The sequence below is a fragment of the Elephas maximus genome, chromosome 12 (genome assembly GCF_024166365.1).
Source record: "Elephas maximus indicus isolate mEleMax1 chromosome 12, mEleMax1 primary haplotype, whole genome shotgun sequence".
Taxonomy (NCBI): domain Eukaryota; kingdom Metazoa; phylum Chordata; class Mammalia; order Proboscidea; family Elephantidae; genus Elephas; species Elephas maximus.
Genome location: NC_064830.1, coordinates 100,918,896 through 100,929,616, shown reverse-complemented (window position 1 = coordinate 100,929,616; position 10,721 = coordinate 100,918,896).

The window sequence follows — 10,721 nt, the reverse complement described above, 5'->3', positions numbered from 1 at the left end:
GTTAGTTCTTTTGGCAGTCCATGGTATATTCAATATTCTTCTCCAACACCACAACTCAAAGACGTCAATTCTTCTCCCGTCTTCTTTAAGCTTTCGCATGCATATGAGGTGACTGAAAATACCATGGCTTGGGTCAGGCACATCTTAGTCTTCAAGGTGACATCTTTGCTTTTCAACACTTTAAAGAGATCTTTTGCAGATTTGCCCAATGCAAGACCTCTTTTGATTTCCTAACTGCTGCTTCATTGGGTGTGGACTGTGGATCCAAGTAAAATGAAATCCTTGACAACTTCAGTCTTTTCTCCATTTATCATGATATTGCTTATTGGACCAGTTATGAGGATTTTTGTTTTCTTTATGCTGAGGTGCAATCCATACTGAAGGCTGTGGTCTTTGATCTTCACCAGTAAGTGCTTCAAGTTCTCTTCACTTTCGGCAAGCAAGGTTGTATCAGCTGCATAATGCAGGTTGTTAATAAGTCTTCCACCAATCCTGAGGCCCATTCTTCTTCCTACAGTCCAGCTTCTCAGATTATTTGCTCAGCATATAAACTGAGTAGGTATGGTGAAAGGATACAACCCTGGCACACACTTTCGTGACTTTAAACCATGCAGTATCCCCTTGTTCTGTGTGAACAACTGCCTCTTGATCTATGTACAGGTTCCTCATGAGCACAATTAAGTGTTCTGGAATTCCCATTCTTTGAATGTTATCTGTAATCTGTTATGGTCCACACAGCAGAATGCCTTTGCACAGTCAATAAAACGCAGGTAAATATCTTTCTGGAATTCTCTGCTTTCAGCCAACATCTACCTGACATCAGCAATGACATCCCTGGTTCCACGTCCTCTTCTGAATCCGGCCTCAATTTCTGGAAGTTCCCTGTCGATATACTGCTGCAGCCGCTTTTGAATGATCTTCAGCAAAATTTTACTTGCATGTGATATTAATGATATTGTTCAATAATTTCTGCATTCGGTTGGATCACCTTTCTTGGGAATAGGCATAAATACAGATCTCTTCCAGTTTGTTGGCCAGGTAGCTGTCTTCCAAATTTCTTGGCATAGACAAGTGAGCACTCCAGCACTGCATTCGTTTGTTGAAACATCTCAGTCGATATTCTGTCAATTCCTGGAGCCTTGTTTTTCGCCAATGCCTTCAGTGTAGCCTGGACTTCTTCCTTCAGGACCATCAGTTCCTGATCATATGCTACCTCTTGAAATGGTTGAAAGTCAACCAATTCTTTTCGGTTTAATGACTCTGTATATTCTTTCCATCTTCTTTTGATGCTTCCTGCATTGTTTAATATTTTCCCCATTGAATCCTTCGTTATTGCAACTTGAGGCTTGAATTTTTCCTTCTGTTCTTTCAGCTTGAGAAATGCTGAGTGTGTTCATCCCTTCTGGTTTTCTATCTCCAGCTCTTTGCACACATCATTATAATACTTTACTTTGTCATCTTGAGCCACCCTTTGAAATCTTCTGTCCAGTTCTTTTACTTCATTTCTTTCTTTTGCTTTAGCTACTCAATGTTCAAGAGCAAGTTTCAGAGTCTCTTCTGACACCCATTTTGGTCTTTTCTTTCTTTCCTGTCTTTTTAATGACCTCTTGCTTTCTTCACGTATGCTGTTTTTGATGTCATTCCACAACTCATCCGGTCTTCGGTCATTAGGTTTGAACATATCAAATCTATTCTTGAGATGGTGTCTAAATTTTTTTTTTTAAATAATTTTTATCGTGTTTTAAGTCAAAGTTTACAAATGAAGTCAGTCTCTCACATAAAAACTTACACGCACCTTGCTACATACTCCCAATTACTCTCCTCCTAATGAGACAGCCTACTCTCTCCCTCCACTCTCTCTTTTCGTGTCCATTTCGCCAGCTTCTAACCCACTCTACCCTCTCATCTCCCCTCCAGGCAGGAGATGCCAACATAATCTCAAGTGTCCACCGGATCCATGAAGCTCACTCCTCACCAGCATCCCTCTCCAACCCACCGTCCAGTCCAATCCATGTCTGAAGAGTTGGCTTCGGGAATGGTTCCTGTCCTGGGCCAACAGAAGGTTTGGGGGCCATGACCACCAGGTCCTTCCAGTCTCAGTCAGACCATTAAGTCTGGTTTTCTTATGAGAATTTGAGGTCTGCATCCCAGTGTTCTCCTGCTCCCTCAGGGGTTCTCTGTTGTGTTCCCTGTCAGGGCAGTCATTGGTTGTAGCTGGGCACCATCTAGTTCTTCTGGTCTCAGGATGATGTAGTCTCTGGTTCATGTGGCCCTTTCTGTCTCTTGGGCTTGTAATTACCTTGTGTCCTTGGTGTTCTTCATTCTCCTTTGATCCAGGTGGGTTGAGACCAATTGATGCATCTTAAATGGCTGCTTGTTAGCGTTTAAGACCCCAGATGCCCCTCTTCAAAGTGGGATGCAGAATGTTTTCTTAATGGATTTTTTTATGCCAATTGACTTAGATGTCCCCTGAAACCATGGTCCCCAGACCCTAGCCCCTGCTACGCTGGCCTTCGAAGCATTCAGTTTATTCAGGAAACTTCTTTGCTCTTAATTTAGTCCAGTTATGCTGACCTCCCCTGTATTGTGTGTTGTCTTTCCCTTCACCTAAAGTAGTTCTTATCTACAAACTAATTAGTGAATACCCCTCTCCCACCCTCCCACCCTCCCCCCCTCGTAACCACAAAAGAATGCTTTCTTCTCAGTTTAAACTATTTCTCAAGTTCTTATAATAGTGGTCTTATACAGTACTTGTCCTTTTGCAGCTGACTAATTTCACTCAGCATAATGCCTTCCAGATTCCTCCATGTTATGAAATGTTTTACAGATTCCTCACTGTTCTTTATCAATGCGTAGTATTCCACTGTGTGAATATACCATAATTTATTTATCCATTCATCCGTTGATGGGCACCTTGGTTGCTTCCAGCTCTTTGCTATTGTAAACAGTGCTGCAATAAACATGGGTGTGCATATATCTGTTCGGGTAAAGGCTCTTATCTCTCTAGGATATATTCCAAGGAGTGGGATTGCTGGATCCTATAGTAGTTCTATTTCTAGCTTTTTAAGGAAGCGCCAAATAGATTTCCAAAGTGGTTGTACCATTTGACATTCCCACCAGCAGTGTATAAGTGTTCCAATCTCTCCACAGCCTCTCCAACATTTATTATTTTGTGTTTTTTGGATTAATGCCAGCCTTGTTGGGGTAAGATGAAATCTCATTGTAGTTTTGATCTGCATTTCCCCAATGGCTAATGATCGTGAACATTTCTTCATGTATCTGTTAGTTACCTGAATGTCTTCTTTAGTGAAGTGTCTATTCATGAGATGGTGTCTAAATTCAGGTGGGATATACTCAAGGTCATACTTTGGCTCTCACAGATTTGCTCTAATTTTCAGTTTCAACTTGAACTTGCATGTGAGCAACTGATTGTTGTGCAGTCAGCCCCTGGCCTTGTTCTGACTGATGTGTTTTTCCATCATCTCTTTCCACAGATGTAGTTGATTTGATTCCTTTGTATTCCATCTGGCAAGGTCCGTGTGTATAGTCGCTGTTCATGTTGGTGAAAAAAGGTATTTGTAATGAAGAGTCATTGGTCTTGTAGAATTCCATCATGTGATTTCCAGCATCGTTTCTATCACCAAGACTGTATTTTCCAACTACCAATCCTTCTTCTTTGTTGCCAACTTTCGCATTCCAATCACCAGTAATTATCAGTGCATCCTGATTGCACGTTTGATCAATTTCAGACTGTAGAAGTTGTTAAGAATCTTCAGTTTCTTCATTTTTGGCCTTAGTGGTTGGCACGTAAATTTGAGTAACAGTTGTATTAGCTGGTCTTTCTTGTTGGCATATGGATGTTATTCTATCACTGACAGCACTGTACTTCAGGATAGATCTTGAAATGTTCTTTTTTGATGACAAATGCAACACCATTCCTCTTCAAGCATAGTAGACCATATGATTGTCTAATTCAAAATGGCTAATACCAGACCATTTCAGCTCACTAATGCCTAGGATATCGATGTTTATGTGTTCCATTTTATTTTTGACAATTTCTAATTTTCCTAGATTTATCCTTTGTACATTCCAGGTTCTGATTAAAATAGATGTTTGCCATTGTTTCTTCTCATTTTGAGTCATCCCACATCAGCAAATGAAGGTCCCGAAAGCTTGACTCCACCCACGTCATTAAGGTCAACGCTACTTTGAGGAGGCAGCTCTTCAGCTCTTCCCCAGGGGGCTCATCTTCCAGCACTATAGCAGACAAAATGTTCTGCTGTTATTCACGAGGTTTTCATTGGCTAATTCTTTTCAGAAGTAGACTTCCGGGTCCTTCTTCCTAGTCTTAGTCTGGAAGCTCAGCTGAAACCTGTCCGCCTTGGGTGATCCTGCTGGTATCTAATACCAGTGGCACAGCTTCCAGCAAGCCCCCACAGTATGACAAACTGACAGACATGTGGGGGCAAATAAACAAATATTGACCTCAAATTAATGATATACATTCTGAGGTGTCTAGGGGTGACATGTACTGGTTTCTATAACTTATTTTGAAATGCGCCAAAAAATTACATGAATTGTTAAAATGGATAGATACATAGATGTGTAAAAAAGTAAGTACAGAAAAATGTTAATTGTATCTATAGAGACAGGGGAGAGATCAATGGTTGCCAGGGGGAGGGCAGGGTGAATAGGTGGTGCACAGGGCATTTTTAGGGCAGTAAAATTGTTCTGTATGATACTGTAATGGTAGACACATGACATAAAGCATTAAGCATTTGTCAAAATCCATAGGACTGGACAGGACAAGGTCAGCAGTTTGAATCCACCAGGCACTCGATAGAAACCCTAGGGGCAGTTCTACTCTGTCCTATGGGGTCACTAAGAGTTAGAATCAGCAGAGGGTTTTGGTTTGGTACAACACAAAGTGAACCCTAACGCAAACTATGAATTTTACCTAATAATATATCAATATTGCTTTATCAACTGTACCAAATGCACTATAGGAATGCAAGATGTTAATAGGAGAAAGTACGCGCAGGGGCAGGTTCCTGGGTAGCGTGAATGGTTGCTAACCGAAAAGTTGTAGGTTCAAGTGTAGCGAGTGGCACCTCAGAAGAAAGGCCTGGCAATCTGCTTCCAAAAATTCAGCCGCTGAAAACCCTATGGAGCATAGCTCTACTCTGACACAACCATGGGGTTGCCATGAGTCGGAATTGATTCCACAGCAAGTTTTTTTTTTTTCCTGTGTGCAGGGGGGGAGAAGGTAGATGAGAACTCTGTACTTTTCGCATAATTTTCCTGTAAATCTAAAACTGGTCAAAAAACTAAAGTCATCTAAAAATTAAATTTATTCCTGAATCTAGATGAACATATGGGTGTTCACTGTATATTTCTTTCAACATTTCTGCATGTTTGAAAATTTTATAACAAAATGTTGGATACAGAAAAAAAGCCCAGGCTCCAGGTTAACCATTCCCATCAAGCACATACTTCTCTATCGTCTCACTGTTGTCACATCCCTGCCCTGTCTTCACAGTGGAGCTGGTCAACAAGAGTGCTGGTTTGTCTTCACTCTCCCTGGCCATCTACCCTGGGGTAAATGGCCATGGTCTGGACACAGACCTCAAAGTTTTCTGCTCTAATGTGGGCTGGTCTGTGCCACAGTCACCATCATCCAAGGGCCCCAGCTACCTTCTGCTGTGTGGATCTCTGGTTTCTGGGTCTCAAGGCTTCTTCTTGCTTTCTTTCCACCTCCTGGAGAAACACATGTTCCACCAGCTTCCTGGGAAATGGTGTGTGGGGTTCCGCCAGCTTCCTGGGAAATGGTGTGTAGGAAGTAAAACTTCTTGAGAACTTCCTTGTCTGAAAAGGCTCTCATTTTATATTACTTTTAATTGTTTGTGGTTTTATACATACATATATAACAAAACTTTTGGTGATTCAACATTTTTTTGTGTACAATTCAGTGACACTGATAATGTCCATCACATTGTGCAACTACCGCCACCATTAACAGAAATTCAGTGCCCCCTAAGCCGGTTCCCCTTTCACCTCCCTCCCACCCTTGGTAACCACTAACAAACTTTGGTTTCTATGTATCTGCCTACCTCATATAAGCAGGATCATATACTATTTGGCCTTTTGTGACTGACTGACTTCACTTAGCATCATGTTTTCAAGGTTCATCCATATTGTGGCATGCATCAGGGACTTCATTTCTCTTTATGGCTAAGTGATATCCCATTGAAGGTATGTATCACGTTTTGTGTATCCACTCATTTGTTGTAAACCCTGGTGGCGTAGAGGTGAAGAGTTATGGCTGTTAACCAAAAGGTCGGCAGTTCAAATCCACCAGGTGTTCCCTGGAAATCCTGTGGGGCAGTTATACTGTGTCCTAAACTATAAGTTGGAACTGACTGGATGGCAATGGGTTTTTTTTTTTTAATTCATTTGTTGATAGACACCTCGGTTTTTTCTACCTTTTGGCTACTATGAAAATGTTATTTTACCCTCCCACTTGATCAATCCTTTGGCTCTGAGGAGTTCTTCAGGATTTTGAAGGCATTTTACTCTAGTAGGGTAACTGGAAACCTGAAGCCATTCTGTTTCCTGTTTCCTTATGACCTGTGTTTTCTCTTTGGAAGCTTGTAGAATCTTATCAATTCCATTGTTCTGAGATTTTACAATGTGGTGGGTCTGTTTTCCTTCTCTAGACTGGCTCTTTCAATCTGTAAACTCATGTCATTCTGGTCTGGAGAATTTTCTTGAACATTTTCATTGATGATTTCCTCCTTTGCTTTCTCTGTGTTCTTTTTTTGTAGAACTTCCTATTATTAGTATGGTTGGACCTCCTGGGCTGTTTCTAATAATGTTCTTACTATTCCCTCCTCCATTTTTCTATCTTTCTGTCTTTTGGGTCTTTTCGGGAAATTTCCTCAAGTTGATGTTTCAACCTGTCTATTTTTTTCATTTTGCTAGCTTTCTTTTATTTTCCAAGAGTTTTTTTCCCCTTAATCTTCTGAATGTTCTTTTTTTGTAATACAAAAAAAAAAAAAAAATTGCCATAGAGTCAATTCCAAGTCATAGAGACCCCATATATCTTATTTAAATTATATTATTTTATCTGAATATTCTGATAGCTTTAAAAAAAAAAAAAAAGTTCTCTTCTCCCTGCCCTGTTTTTGTTTTCCTCAACTTTATTTTCTAGCTTCCCTTCTGGAGGATTTCCTGAGCTACCTGCTTAGGAGTACAGGCTTGCTGGTGATCCCTCCCCATATTGTATCTGTTTTTCCCGTCTGCGCAAGGCAGGTTCTCCAGAGAAGGGCCCTCCACACTCTTAGGGAAGGGTGTATCTCTTGGGCTTCCTGGAGCCATAGGGGCAAAGTGAAAGCTGGGAGGGACTGAGGTCTCTGCCTAAGGCTACTAAGTTCCTTTGTTTTTGTCTCATTATCTAAAGATTCCCTGGTTCATCTTGTTTTAGAAAGGAATCTCCAGTCTTTTGTAGAGGGGAGGGAAGGTGGCCCCTCTGCTTAGTGCATGGTGGGAGGCAAGGTAGGGGGCTCCAAGCTTCTCAGCTTTCGCCCCATCCTCCTTATCTTTCCCTTCATCCATAAAGACCCAGTGCTGCTGGTTTTGAGCCTCTGATTTTCTGCTACAGAGCTGGTGTGGATCAGCTTTTCTCACTACCAGTCTAGGTCTGTTTCAGGTGGCTAAGTCAGTTGCAACCACTCTGTCCCCTCATCTACTTATCTGGTTTCAGCTTCTGACATCAGGATGTCTTTTTCCCCATTCCCTGTTCCAAGATTCTTTCTTTCTTTCTTTTTAATTCCTTTATTGAAGTTCTTACAAGGTTTTTGGTGGACATGAAATTAGATCTCTGTGATCCACCATCTTAACCTGGAAATGAACTGCACTGTATTGTATATTTACTTGCCCATTATGCACCTCCCCTACTAGAATGTAGATTCTCTGATGATAAGACAGGGCTACAGCCATTTTCTTAAAATTGTTGTCTCCTCAGGACAGCCCCTCACCCAGCCCATTTCCTAAAGTTGTTTTTCTTCTCAGAACTTCTTTGAAAAGAAATAGCCACCGGCTAGCCAAAATCGACCAAAACAGGTCCTGCCCTCCATCTTGGCACTAGAGATAACCTTTAGCTCATTAACTGCCTCATGTGTGGTAAATTCTCTGCACCTGGGTTGAGAGCTAACATGCTAACAAACAAAAATGGCTAACTTCCTCCTCCATGAGGAATTGAACCCAGGACTTAGAAAATGCTTACTCATTTTAAAATGCTCTGTGCCTGCACCATTTTGTATTCTGAAACTAATCTTTCCTATATAAACCAGCCTTTTTTTTTTTAACAAACTGCCCGCCAGGCAGTCTTGGATGGCACAAAGTCGCGACTGTCTTCTTGCTTGCCTTTCCCTCTTCCCAACTCAGTCTCTGTGATTTTGGATGGAGTAGTGCTGAGCAGAACCTGGAGCTCCTAGCAACAATGGCAGGGCTCTGTTTTGTTCATTTCACACTTTCAACGCCTAGACAGTGAATGGAACAGAAGTGGGTGCTCAGGAAATGAGTAAATGAATGACCTTGAATGAAGGACCTAAACAGGGTACAGGATTCCATACACTTGATAAATGAGTTAACCAGGTAGCACGTTCAGAAACACGCATGGTCTAATTGAGTATTTATTTGCTTTTATTAATTTTAATTGGAACTTTTTTTGATCACTTGTTTCTGTGGGGAAAATTATAAGTAGATACTGAAGGAAAAACTTGGAGAAGGGTGATCACTGAGTTTTAAATTAAGAATGATTTTTATATGTGCACTGAACATTAGTTTGGTTGCTTCGCAGTCGAACCTCTTTATAGTGGACTTCTACTTTACCAATCTGGAGAAATAATAATTTGAATTTTATTGTGTCACTTCTTGAATTAATAAAATGAGGAATATAAGAATAAAGTCCAGATTCAATGCAGTTTGTCATCCAGCCTGTGAATACTTCTCTGGATTCGAGACCTGAACAGTGCAAACGCTTGTCTTCTCTGTGTCACATCTGAGGACAGCCTACTCTTCTGCTGGCCATGTAACCTATGAATAAAGTCCTCTCTGTGGAAAACTCTTTTCTTCTTGCTCCATCAATACCCACTAAAAATCCTATCCAAATCCATCTTCCAACTCTCAGCTCAACTGTCATCTCTTTGAAGAAAACCTTTTTGTAGGCATGAATATCTTTTCCATGCTTTGCCTTCTGATAACCACCATACTTGTAATCTACTTATAACAATGAGCACAGTAGGCCTGGTGTCCTGGCAACTATGTCTCTGTCTGGTTTATTTACTACCAGTTCATTACAAAACAACAGCACAACACTGATATTTCTTGAACTGTATTACTGATGAGTCCCCACCCTTTTATCTGGCCCTGGTAACACATGAAGGTAATCATGCTGAGTAGTTAGGTTTGTCAACTAGAAAATTTTTTCAGCAGTGACAGAAAACAGGATGTTGTTTCTCTATCACCTTTGAAATTTCAACTATTCCTCAAGGGTGATCTTTATGAACAGAGCAAAAAGAAGGTGCCCTTTGCCCTGGGAATATGTTTATTTTGAAATAATTGTAAGCCAAAAATGCTTTAAAAATTAAAAAAAATATATACTTGTATTCAAAGGGTCTGATTTCAGAAAACTGGTTCAATACTGGGCAAAAGAGTAAGTCATAGGGAAAGAAGGTCCTACTAAGATGAAAATACAAGTGGAAATTAACTTCTCTGGAGGGTCCACTCTCAAACAGTGCTGATAGGAGTGTAAACTGATTATCAGCTTCCAGGAGGGCAATTCAACTACATGTATGTATAAAAGCTTTAAAAACATTCACAGGTACTGACCCAGTAACTGCATTTATGGTAAAAGTAGTCATGCAAATGGTTAATGAGCTTGGCTGCTAACTGAAAAGTTGGCAGTTCAAGTCCACTCAGAGGCACCTCAGAAGAAAGGCCTGGCAATCTACTCCGGAAAAGTCAGCCCCTGAAAGCCCTATGGGGCATGGCTCTAATCTGACATACATGGGCACACATGGGACTGCCATGAGTCAGAATCGCCTAAACAACAACTGGTTACTGGTAGTCCAAAGAAATAAAACTATAGGAAAACATTCTTCCATAAACACGCTCATTCCAGCATTGTTTATAATAAAGATTAGCGACATTCCAACTGTCCAGTAACAGAAGAATTGGTTAAGTTACGTGGGCATAATAGAATAGCAAGCAGCCATTAACGATGTTCTAACATTGATCTCTCAATTTTATTAAAACCATGTTCTCTATGTACGTACGGAAGACCTGGCGGTGTAATGGTTAAGTTCTACGGCTGCTAACCAAGAGGCTGGCAGTTCAAATCTGCCAGGCGCTCCTTGGAAACTCTATGGGGCAGTTATACTCTGTTCTATAGGGTCGCTATGAGTCAGAATTGACCCGACGGCAGTGGGTTTGGTTCTCTACGTATATAAAAAATTAACTAGGAAATATACCGAACTTTAGTGCTTTGGTATAAAGACAAGGGCATTTTTGTTCAGTTTCATCTCTAGAACTTGGTACAAAACATAGGGCACAGTTGGCCCTCAATACATTTTAAAAATAATACAAGATGATAACACAGAAGAAGAAAATTAAACACTTTCTTTTGCTGAATGAACATGGGTTCTCTCTGAACACTGGTG